Consider the following 12,774-nt stretch of genomic DNA (forward strand, 5'->3'; position numbering starts at 1 on the left):
TGAGCTTCATTTAGTAGCTTAGGGAGAGAGTCCCGGTGCAGACAAATTTAGTGGAAAATGAAAATGCTTTTTTTCAGCTACAGACCAGCACTTGTCTTGAGTATCATTCTGACAGCTTAGCCACTGACTTTTTGTGTGTCTGAGACCTATCTGTGTAAATCACGATGGTCTGACTTGCTGTGTTGCTGCAAATTAAGATTCTTTTACTGTTCATCACTTTAGAAATTTTGAATTTAGTAAAATACAAACATGAGAGTCTAAAGTTTAAAATACTTAAATATAAAGCTTTGCCACACGAGGACTGACTGTTTGGGTCTTCGGATTTTGTTTAGAACTTTTAAAGAAAAGACCATATTATTATTTATTGGTGCCTTTTTAGGAAAGGATGAAAACATGCACAAAAAAAGCCCTAAACCTAAAACTAAACCAGAGCCTGTAAAAATAAAAGTCATAAAGTTACAAATATTTGTGCTAATAGGACATGAAGATACCATTTTAAAATTAATACAGTTTGTCTAAAAATTATTTTAAGTACTTCTTTTGTTTCTAATTGTTCCAACCTATACTAAATTTAGTATAATAGAGAAAAAAAATGCTAGCCAGGAAATATCTTTGTGGTCATTTCTTCTATGTTGTATCGTATAAAACTGGAAACTGAGATACTTTTTATGTGATTTTGATGATTCTTTTATTAGATTTTACTTTAAGTCTTCTAAAGATACAGAATTTGACTTGCTGAGTTGGCCCTCGTTAAGTATTGTACGTGACAATTGTATTTCTTTAGGTTCTGACATGCTGGCAATGTATACACTAATTATCAATGGTTTCTGGGCATTAGATGTGTCACACCCACCTATCAAATGCTACTCATGTCCAATTTAGGAATTATTCAGTACCTGTTTGAGTACATCTGGAATCATTTCCTATAAACTCGCTTGTTTTTTAAGAATATTATCAAACATGAAATAACTGCTATATTTTTTCCTGCAGAGGAATTCTATGAATTATGAAAACATGTATAACCTGAAATGCAAATTGCCAAATCATTCCATTGGCCATTTTGAATATTTTCAGCAACCAAACTGATCACAATTACGTCACAGTTATTTAATAACAATGACAATCTATATGATATTAAATAGTCACGAGGCCAGGTATGGTGGCTCACACCTGTAATCCCAAAAGTTTGGGAGGCCAAGGTGGGGAGATCGCTTGAGGCCAGAAGCTAGAGACCAGCCTGGGCAGCATAGCAAGATCTGTGTCTACAGAAATAATAATAATCACATGAATAATTTATCCTACAATTAATTTTAGTCCTGTCTTTGAGGATTATGGGGAATCTGCACAGGGATGTTTATTCTTTCAAATTACTTCTTCCCTAAAAATAGACTTTTTGTTTCCTATGGCCTGGCTACTTCTCATTTTAACTAATAACTATGCTTGAATAGGGCTTATAAATACATGGATTTTTGGATTTTTGAATGGTTAAAGTTTAAAATAAGTCTTTATAAGGTCTTTATAACCATTCAACACTTTAAATTCAGTCTTTCTCAAAGTTCTCCAATAATGAGAGAAATGTTTCTTTCAAGTTTGGACAAGAATATAAATGGAGAGAATTTTTAAAATTATACATATATATATTTATATATGTGTATTTATATGTGCCTGTGTATGTATTATGGGATAGTTGTTTAGAATGCTGAATAAACTGTGTGGTCTTTATTTTTGTTCTAATCCCAAGTATGATTTTAGTTTTTATATCAGTTTCAGTTTATTTCAGTACCTTCTAAAGTCATTCCAAACCCCAAATGCAGAAAACACATTTAGAAATTACCCATTTAATTCTCATTGTGCATTAAAGTGAAATCAATAAACCAATGCAATTTGGTGTAATTACTTTCTACTGCCAAAGGCAAATATATATAGATCAGTCTAACTAGTTTTAAATGCACAATTTATTTATGTATCCTGGTATTGTTGCATTGTAAATTTCTTGAACATGGTATCTTTAATAACTGCAATTGAGTGCCATTATTCTTAGACCCAGATGGTCACTTCTTCTCTATCCTTTCTTCCGTTCCTCCAAATAACAATGATCTCTCTGATTTGGGCAGGTTTTTATTATTATTATTATTATTACCCGTATTTTTTGTTTTTTCTGACTGTGGTTAAGAGCAAGTATTTGGATCCAGTCAGACTTGACGTTGAATACTAAACCATCCCCTAAATAATGGTGTGATTTGGCAGATTTTACCTTCTCTGAGCCTCAGTTTCATCATCTTTAAAATTAGGAATAATGATAACTGTGTTTCAAGATACTTGTGAGAATTTTTTAAAAAGATCAGAGTGCATGCATAGAATATAATTATATAGATGGCTTAGCATAATTCCTAGAGTTATTCAAGGAAGGGGTATGCCTTCCTGTATTTTCTGCAATAGCTAGGAATGAAAGAACTTAGCTCTGAAATCCCAAACTGTGATATTTCTGATAGGCAGCAAAGGAAAGTGATGAGTTGATTTTTTATTTGCATATTAGAGGACAGGGGGAAAGATTAAATGTCCCCCTTGTGAAGTGTGACTCCTAATTGGAGACCTGTGGGTCAGCTATCAGCGGGCTGGGAGGAGAAAGCAAATACAAACGCTCTACAACTGTGTGCAGATATTTCAGTCTCTGCATATGTGAACATTTTCTAGCTTCTGTCAATTATCAAAGTGGTCCTCAACTTCTAAATGGTAATAAATAAATCCTGAGTGGGCGTAAACCTGAGACAACAAATCAGATGATGATGATGAAGTATTCTAAGAAGGCTAGTAATTTTGGGTCAATTATTTTTTCTTCCTCTTTACTTTTATATTGCTCAAGCATTTATCAAAAAAAAAAAAAAAAGAAAAGAAAGTTAGCATGTGACTGTGTATTCCTGTATGTTATAAGACAAATAATGATCTAAGGCTGCAGGCTTCTACATCACTCTTCAGATATAATTTGTATTTAAATGTAAGTATAATGTTCATAAGGCCTGGTGGCTAATGTATGTACATGGAGATGCTGGCTTCAGCATCAAGAGGAGCCATCCTGTTTGATTTTACGTCGCCCCGTAAAACGATCAGTTTGTGGAAACAGTCATTTTGTGCAGTTGCGATAGAGATTTGCAGTTATTTTCATTATTAAAATTGACAAAACTTTTTTTTTTTTTTTAAACAGAGTCTCACTCTGTCACCCAGGCCGGAGGGCAGTGACATGATCTTGGCTCACTGCAGCCTCCACCTCCTGGTTAAAGCATTTTTCCTGCCTCAGCCTCCCAAGTAGCTGGGATTACAGGTGTCTGCCACCACAGCCAGCTAATTTTTTTGTATTTTTAGTAGAGACGGGGTTTCACCATGTTGGTCAGGCTGGTCTCGAACTCCTGACCTCAGGTGATCCACCCACCTCGGCCTCCCAAAGTGCTGGAATTACAGGTGTGAAAACAGCTTTATTCTTCAAAGTAATTAAAGTTTTTACTACAAAAAATAGAAGAAATAGGCTGGGCACAGTGGCTCATGCCTGAACAACACCAGCCTGGGCAACAACTCCGTCTCAAAATAAAATAATAAAAGAAAATAAAACAGAAGAAATATTAAAAGAATGTGGGTGTAGGAATACCCCACAAGCTCACCATGCTGTGGTCAGATATTTTTATGCTGGCATATTGTACTGCAGTTCTTTTCTACAAGCATACATATTTTTATAGTTGTAACTGCAGTGTTCAGACAATTGTGGGTTCTGCCTTTTTTCCTTCAACCTTGTTTTGAGATCACTGTTTAATCAGCGTAATATAACATTGTGCCAGTCTGCCATTGATTGTCCAATAAAATGGTCATTTATTTTTGGACTTTTTAATTGATTTTATAATTTTGTTTTCATAGATAAATCTATAATAACAAATTTGAACATATGGTTTTCAGCTCCATTAAATAAATTATTTGAGATAAATGATCAGATATGGAATTATTTGCACAGTGAGTGGGTTTGAATGTTCTTATAAGTCCCTGGCTATGCCTTTGATATCTTTTTTTCCAAATTCTACCAGTGGACAATGCCAATATTATTCATATACTAATTTTATCACAATGTATGCAGTATTATGTATTAATGATTGCTTCTCATGTAAATAGTTATACAGCATTGTTTTAATTTCTGTTTAGTGGATTACTACTGAAAGTGAATATTTATATACTCTTTGTATTTCTGTGCGAATTGTTTCATTAGGCTTCCTGCATTTAGATTAAAAGATTACTTTTTATTTGTTAGATATTAACAGGCTTTCCCTCTCTCGCCTTGGAACTCCCGTCCGTCTGTCTCTGTATGGGGGAGCTTCTTCCTTCTTTCTTTCCTATTAAACACACTCCGCTCCCTAAAACAAAACAAAAACAAACAAAAAATGAGTAGCTCCTTACAGAATTAACTGTGGAATAGTTTTTCCCCTGTCCAGTACTATGCTATCAAAATACTGTCTTTCATATAAATTTATCTTAAATTTATATTGTAATACCCTCCTGATATCTCTAGAGGTTGGCTTGAAGAAATGGAGTATTCGTGTAATTAGAAATCAACAGATAGACTAGTCACAGGATTAAGCCTCAGTTTCGGAATGTGGAGCAAAAAGCTTTTGACTTTATTAAGATATCTCACTTATTTTTGACAGGGAGCTAATAACCATTACGTAGAATAAGGAAAAGGTCACATCTGACCGAAGCATGCTTAATATGAAAAGTGCATTCTGTCTCACCTTTCTGTTCGTAGGTTTTACGTTGTCAGGGATAGCACAAGCCAACATAGAATCACGTTTCTGTTGATTCAGGACTGGCAGGGCCTGGCAGGGACCCTGTGGCTTTGTAGCTTTCTGCAGGGCTCCCCCTCCAGTGGCCATTCAGAGATCTTCCACTCTCCTCTTAAGAGTTGGAGAACTGGAACTTTCTTTTATTTGTTTGAGATGGAGTCTCACTCTGTTTCCCAGGCTGGGGTGCAGTGGCGTGATCTCAGCTCACTGCAACCTCTGCCTCCCGGGTTCAAGCGATTCTCCTGCCTCAGCCTCCCGAGTAGCTGGGATTACAGGTGCTCGCCACCACACCTGGCTAATTTTTGTATGTTTAGTAGTGGTGGGCTTTCACCATGTTGGCCAGGCTGGTCTCAAACTCCTGACCTCGAGATCTTCTCGCCTCGGCCTCCCAAAGTGCTGGGATTACAGGTGCGAGCCACCGCACCCGGCCAGAACTGGAACTTTGTATATGGTTTTCTGGTAAGGGATCTGCTAGTATTTTGATCTTAATGTAATATCATGTCATTCATTAATTCACAAATAGTCATCACTTTTCCTTCAACCTTTGTTCAGTTACCTAGCTTTGTTAATGTTAGTGGCTTTTTTGGGGGGTGGTGGGGAGAGCTGGGGGGGGACAGGGTCTCACTCTGTTGCCCAGGCTGGAGTGCAGTGATATGATCTCAGCTCACTGCAACCTCCGCCTCCCAGGCTCGAGTCGTCATCCCACCTCAGCCTCCCGAGTAGCTGGGACTACAGGCGTGTGCCACCGCGCCTGGCTAATTTTTGTGTTTTTTTGTAGAGACAAGGTTTCACTTTGTTACCCAGGCTGGTCTCAAACTCCTGAGGTCAAGTGATCCACCCGCCTTGGCCTCCCAAAGTGCTGGGATTACAGGTGTGAGCCACTGCCCCTGGCCTGTTAGTGGCTTTTTGGACATCAGAGAAGAGAAAAACCTGACCCGTGAAATCACATCTAAGATCCTTAATTGTGCCACAACACACAAAATAGACCTGCTGCTGTCAGTCAGAAGGGGCCATACTCATTGATAAAAGTGCACCCTTTAGAAAGTCTGTTTCGTAATGTTCTGTGCCGCCTAATCTTCTTAATAGAAGAAAAAGGCTTTGATTTGAAAACATGCTAGGTTGGACATATCTGACTGCACTGAAAGGACAAGAACAAGATTTTATTCTTTTTTTTTTTTTTTTTTTTTTTTGAGGCGGAGTTTTGCTCTGTCACCCAGGCTGGCGGGCTGGAGTGCAGTGGTGAGATCTTGGCTCACTGCAACCTCCGCCTCCCAGATGTAAGCAATTCTCCTGCCTTAGCCTCCTGAGTAGCTGGGACTACAGGTGCATGCAGCCACGCCCGTCTAATTTTTTTTTTTTTTTTTTTTGTATTTTAGTAGAGACCATGTTGCCCAGGCTTGTCGCGAACTCCTGAGCTCAGGCAATCCGCCCACCTTGGCCTCTCAAAGTGCTCGGATTACAGGCTTGAGCCACCATGCCCAGCCAAGATTTTATTCTTAATTCTAGCACTGGCTCCTTAGTTTTTGAGCAAGTTGATTAACATCTCTAGGCTTTTTTTTTTTCTCCTATACAATGAAGGCAATAATTTTTATCTCTCTACTGCTCTGTATGGGAGGCTATAAAAGCCTATACAGGTAATGCAGTATCCTTAAAGCATCTGAGAATAGCTGTCCATAGTTTTGTCTTTACTTTGAAGCCCGAGTAATTACTTGAGGAAAGTACCTTCAATCTTGAGACCATGTTTCTAACAACACAGGTATTTTTGCAACCTGAAACCTGATGAGCCTGAGATCCTTTCTGTTGGACCCGGGTTGATGACTATTTTTGTGACTTCGCTTAATAAGATTTAATGGTCAATATAAACACTTGAAAGGAATTTTTCAAGGCTAAATTCTGCATCAGAAGGTTTTGAGCATCATGCACTGCTCAGCTTCCAAGTCTTTTACAGTGGGCTGTGAATAATTAATGCTGATTTGATAGCTGGGCATTCTTTAAAAAAACGCATATATCCACCCAAATATAACAATATAGAAAAAAGAAGAGCCTCATGATATTGCCCAAAATTTTAATGACTCACATGTGATGTGTCGAGTACTATCTAGGTGAAGTTAAATGTGGCCTCTGTTGAGGAAATTCCCACTTACTTGGATAACATAACAAGATAAAAACACGTTTACAACCATGTACATTTTGAGAAATCATGAATTTCTATATTATAGACATAAATAAAGAACTCTCAGGGTAAAAGATCAGTTGAAAATTTGGAAATTGTGGAATTAAGTTCAATTTAGTATACTTACTGAATGACAACAATTAGAGCATAATTTTGTCAACTGTCTCTTTAAAATGATTTAATTAATATACATATGTTTGGCACTGTAGCTGGAATATAGAGGCCCAAGGTGGTTATATGGGCTAAATTTGAACTCAGAAAAAGGACGGACGGACGGATAGATAGATAGATAGATAGATAGATAGATAGATAGATAGATGGATGGATAGATGGATAGATAGATTGTTTGTTTGAGACAAGAGTCTTGCTCTGTCACCCAGGCTGGAGTGCAGTGGCCTGATCTCGGCTCACTGCAACCTCCACCTCCTGATTCTCCTGCCTCAGCCTCCCAAGTATCTGGGACTACAGGTGTGCACCACCATGCCTGGCTATTTTTGTATTTTTAGTAGAGATGGTGTTTCACCAGGTTGGCCAGGCTGGTCTGGAATTCCTGACCTCAGGTGATCCACCCACCTTGGCCTCTCAAAATGCTGAGATTACAGGTTTGAGCCACTGTGCCCAGATACAAAGTTTATATTTCAAAGAGACCTCAGAACTAGGCCAGGCAAGATGGCTGATGCCTGTAATCCTAGCACTTTAGGAGGCCAAGGTGGGAAGATCGTTTGAGCTCAGGAGTTTGAGACCAGCCTGGGCAACGTAGGGAGATCCTGTCTCTACAAATATTTTTTAAAAATTAGCCACATGTGGTGGTGTGTGCCTGTGATCCCAGCTCCTTGGGAGGCGGAGGCGAGAGATCGCTTGAGTCCTGGATGTTGAGGCTGCAGTGAGCTGTGATCGTGCTTCTGCACTCCAGCCCGAGTGACAGAATGAGTCCCACCAAGCAGAACAAAGAGACCTCAGCCTTTCTTCACTTTTTTGTATTTTATATGAAGGGTGGGCATTCACAGGACATTGCAGGAGGTGTGATAAGATTCAGAGTTCCCCATACAGCCTCCACTTGACCGCTTCTATTTGAAGGATGTGATGCTGTGACTGGAACAACTGGTTGGTGAAAATGTTGTTGAAAGTCGTTTATTTAAAGAGACCTAAAAAGAACCGTTTTCCCGGAGCTCCAGCATACTACAATGACCTAAGTTAATAGACCACAGCGTGTGTGAAGAATAATGGGTCCAATTGTTGATGCGGTATCTGCTTTTAGGCTGAGAAAATATATATTGATTTAATTTCCACAACTGAGTTTGCCAGACTTCTCTGGGACCATTTTCCATTCCAGCAGCATAAACCTGGCTCAAAATGCTATTAAAATTGATGACAATCTGCTAGGTGAGACAAGCCAGGCACAAAGGGACAAATACGGAATGACCCCACTTATATAAGGGACCTAGAATAGACTCACAGAGTCTAGAATGGTGATTGCCAGGGGCTGGGAGAAGAGGGGAGTGGGAAGTTAGTGTCTAATGGGGACAAACTTTCAGCTGGGGATGATTTAAAAAAAAAAAAAGATCCTGGAGGTAGAAGATGGTGATGGCTACCCAATACTGTGAATGTATTCAATGCCATTGAACTGTATGCTTAAAATTGGCTCAAATGGTAAATCGTATGTTATGCATATTTTGTCACAATGCTTAAAATGCAATTTAATAAAAACCCACCTGTATTGCACATGTATGTTGCATGAGGCCAAATGCTTTATATCTATTATTATTTTTTTAATTCCGTAATAGCTGGGCGCGGTGGCTCATGCCTGTAATCCCAGCACTTTGGGAGGACGAGGTGGGTGGATCACCTGAGGTCAGGAGTTTGGCCAAGATGGTGAAACCCTGGCCAAGATGGTGAAACCCTGTCTCTACTAAAAATACAAAAAATTAGCCAGGCATGGTGGCGAGTGCCTGTAATCCCAGCTACTCAGGAGGGTGAGGCAGGAGAATCGCTTGAACCCAGGAGATGGACGTTGCAGTGAGCCGAGATTGTGCCATTGCACTCCAGCCTGGGCAACAAGAGCGAAACTCAGTCTCAAAAAATTTTTTTAAAAATAATAAAAATAATTATCATAATTATCATAACAACCCAGTGAAGTAGACACATGATCATCTCTAGTTGGCAGATGAAGCATCTCAGCACAGTCACGTTTGTCACTAGCGTGGGGTCCCACAGGTGTCAGTGGCAAAAGCAGGAATTGGAAGCAAAAGGGCAGCCTCTTCCATGCACACAGCACACACAGCACTGCCTGTGCCTCCTTGTTGTTTTTGTTTGTTTTGCCTCTGGTGACTGCACTTTCTTATGGCTCCAGCTGCTAGAGCAGCCAGCGTTCCCTAAGGAGTAGCGCTTTAAGTTCCCTGAATCTTCACCCAGGGGCACCTCCTTGACCTTGAACCCTGCGGGTCCTGTAGCAGGAGGTGAGATTGCCCATCAGCCCTCCAGGAGTCCACCAGACCTGTCAGGCCTTCACGCAGCAGAACAAAAGGCCAGCTGTTTATTTCCTAGGCACAGTTAATGAAAATCACCCAAACACCGCATATTCTCACTCATAGGTGGGAATTGAACAATGAGAACACATGGACACAGGAAGGGGAACATCACACTCTGGGGACTGTTGTGGGGTGGGGAGAGGGGGGAGGGATAGCATTGGGAGATATACCTAATGCTAGATGACGAGTTAGTGGGTGCAGCGCACCAGCATGGCACATGTATACATATGTAACTAACCTGCACGTTGCGCACATGTACCCTAAAACGTAAAGTATAATAATAATAAAAATAAAAAAAAAAAAGAAAATCACCCCATGGGTGTGATACCAAGATCATCTTAAAATTAACTTGTATTTTAAAAATCGTTTTCTGTTTGGTTGTTTGCTGGTGGTGGTGGTTTTTGAGACAGGGTCTCGCTCTGTCATCCATGCTGGAGTGCAGTGGCACAATCATAGTTCACTGTAGCCTTCTACTCCTGAGCTAAAGCCATCCTCCCATTACAGTTAAAAACCATTTTTAATCTTCTCTAAACAAGTAACTTTTGTTAACACAGTTTTCAATCTTCTAGAATGATCAACTAGAATTTTTTTAAATGAGCTGCTTTTTTCTTATTATATGCCAGCCACTTTTCGGAAAAACAATAGCATAGAGTCATTCTCACAGGAGAATGTATATAAAAACAAAGTAAATATATTTTTATAAAGACCACATATACACCCTTTCTTTTTTTTTTTTTCTTTTTTGCTAAAATGTGTATTTATAACCAGATTTCTCATCAGGCTTTCTTGGGGTCTTTAAATTATGTTTCTTTGGCAAATATAGGCTTAGGACTAAATATATTCTGTATCCCGTCGTCATGTTGTATTACAGATGAGAAGACAATTAATTCTGTGATAAAGTATCATAAGGCAAGAAAGAAGGTGCTTGGGGAAATTGGACTGTGCTAGAGGTCTTTTCTGATTCTGCTATCTACTACATATTCAGTGATCTGCTCTATACAATGATTACTGTCTCTTTACATTCCTCTACCTATGGTTTTTAATTGGGTGAGATGATGAACTGGAAAATGACTTGCTACATCCAGAAATTTCAAAGCATTCTTCAGGATTTTCTGGGAAACACATGTTATTCTATTGTTACCGTTTTCTGCCTTTTTCACTCTACCATGGAAAACCAGATGGTCTGTACAAGCCGAGAGAAATAATTTCCAACCCAGTGTATTTGCATAATTTCCTCTCTAACCTTAATCTGGAACAAAAGGAAACAAAATGAATTGAGTTCAACATAATAAACTAGATCAGTTCTTAATTACAGAATTAGGAAAGTTTTTCACATAATTTAAGATTCTTTGGTTGTATTGCTTTCAAAGTTAGAGAAAGTCCTTTTAAAGTGTGATTTCTATTAGAGGCTTTTTTTCCTGATGAATTCATTGATTCAACAAGTCAAAATGGGTAACAGTTTTTGCAAACCAAAGAAAGAGAGTGATGACATTTAAAACACATATATAGACATAGAGAATTTCAAATGTTCTACACTCCTGCTGCTCTCTCAAGGCCTGTTCAGAGTCTCCTAAAAAGGATGTTTGACCTGTTTGCAGAGCTCTGACAGATGATATTTTGACAGGTCTATTTCTTCTGCGCGTTCAGTGCAATGCCCAAGATGAATAGGCATTGAACCTAAAATTGTTATATGAACTTAAAAGTACATTTTTGTATCCAAGCCAGCCTCTGCGTACTTCATTTTTATCCTTATATAAGAGTAAGATATTTGATATTCTGATATTCCTGTTACCTTTCTGATCGCATGAGTTGAGTGGACTTCTACGCATCACGTCCCATGACAGGGCTCCTCTGTGAAGCAGGGAAAAAGCATGGCATCTGATCTCCTTAATTCTTACAACACCAAGAGAACATAATTACTTTATCGTACAGGGCTATGAAGATAGCACATGTCACCACTGTATGAAAGCTCTTAGGTTGTGGAATTTGGTCTAATGTTATCATGGAAGAGTACTGAAATAGGGAACAGTAGGATTGATAAATCGAGAAAGAAAAGAGAAACCAGGAATAATCAGTGAATGATAAGCAAGTAACATGGTTTAAAAGCATTCCAGGAGTTCCATTTTTAAGCACTCTTGTTTACTTAGTTTTGCTACCCACTTGTTGCTTTGGAAGAGTTTCTATTAATTAGACGTCATTTTTCAAAAGTGTGTACTTAATTGTTATATGAATTACAAGGGACTGCATAGGTTTCGTTGCAAAAATGTTTTTCAAGTAATACTTAGAAGAAACATGCCTGAGAGCATTTCATAGTATATGACATTTTTAAGGGAGAATGCTTTACATGTAATATTTAGCACAATTTGGAATTATTAGTATATTGGATTTTCTCATGTTCTGGGCAAATGAAGGAACGTATATGTTTGTATCAGTAAAAGCTGTGAACGTTTTGAATCCATCAAATGTATTACATCATCCTGGTAAAGCTATAAATTATAGAATACTTTAATAAAGTTATTTTTCTTAATCATGAAATATTATGTCTGGTAGCAGGAAAACGTGATCTGTTCAGAAAAAGGATAATGAAAGAAATCTTTTATTAGAGAAATATGATTGCTATACAATAATGTGGAGTACATTTAATTCTACATGTTTTAAAATTAGAACTTGGCTTTAAAAATTTATGATTCTATGCTGGGTGCGTTGGCTCACGCCTGTAATCCCAGCACTTTGGGAGGCCGAGGCAGGTGGATCACAAGGTCAGGAGTTCAAGACCACCCTGGCCAAGATGGTGAAACCCCATGTCTACTAAAAATACAAAAATTAGCCGGGCACAGTGGTGGGCACCTGTAATCCCAGCTACTCTGGAGGCTGAGGCAGGAGAATCACTTGAACCTGGGAGGCGGAGGTTGCAGTGAGCTGAGATTGTGCTGCTGCACTCTAGCCTGGGCAATAGAGCAAGACTCTGTCTCCAAAAAAAAAAATTATGATTCTATATGAAACGTATGTTTTTATGGACTTGGAAAAATTTTAGTTAAGGACATAGGCCTTCTCAACTGTTTTTAACTCTGTAACTTTATGATATAAACGAAATATGTAAGCATTTCTTTTCTTCATAGTTCGCCGATCTACGTTGGTTCAGTATAAGGTACACATCAAAGTAAAATTAACCAAAGACTTTAATTTGAGGTAAAAATAAAGCAAATGGTTTATAAGAAAGAACACAATATTCCAGGGGTTATGAACTATTAGCATT

General features: G+C 38.6%; 1 protein-coding gene across 8 annotated transcripts in view; it reads left to right on the forward strand.

Moving 5' to 3' along the window:
• The window catches only part of CACNB2 (calcium voltage-gated channel auxiliary subunit beta 2), a 402,144-nt gene that overhangs the window by 202,568 nt on the left and 186,802 nt on the right, over nucleotides 1–12,774 (forward strand). The window lies entirely within an intron of this gene.

The sequence above is a fragment of the Pongo pygmaeus genome, chromosome 8 (assembly GCF_028885625.2).
Source record: "Pongo pygmaeus isolate AG05252 chromosome 8, NHGRI_mPonPyg2-v2.0_pri, whole genome shotgun sequence".
Taxonomy (NCBI): Eukaryota; Metazoa; Chordata; class Mammalia; order Primates; family Hominidae; genus Pongo; species Pongo pygmaeus.